The sequence below is a fragment of the Octopus bimaculoides genome, chromosome 14 (assembly GCF_001194135.2).
Source record: "Octopus bimaculoides isolate UCB-OBI-ISO-001 chromosome 14, ASM119413v2, whole genome shotgun sequence".
Lineage (NCBI taxonomy): Eukaryota > Metazoa > Mollusca > Cephalopoda > Octopoda > Octopodidae > Octopus > Octopus bimaculoides.
The window spans coordinates 37,333,176-37,333,396 of NC_068994.1; the positions used below are offsets into that span (position 1 = coordinate 37,333,176).

The 221-nt window shown below is 16.3% G+C and overlaps 1 protein-coding gene across 1 annotated transcript in view; it reads right to left on the minus strand.

Moving 5' to 3' along the window:
* Positions 1 to 221, minus strand: part of LOC128249346 (protocadherin alpha-6-like) — a gene marked incomplete at its 3' end in the record, with an annotated part of 42,696 nt that overhangs the window by 41,502 nt on the left and 973 nt on the right. The gene's annotated exons all lie outside the window — the stretch shown is intronic.

The following is a 221-nucleotide window of genomic DNA, read 5'->3' on the forward strand; positions in this document are numbered from 1 at the left end:
ATATATATATATATATATATATATATATATATATATATATATATAGAGAGAGAGAGAGAGAGAGATAGATAGATAGATATATATACATATACACACATATACGTATATGTGTATATGTGTGTGTGCATATACATATATATATATGTATATAGAGATATATATACATACACATGTATATGTATAAATATATATATATATATATATATATATATATATATATA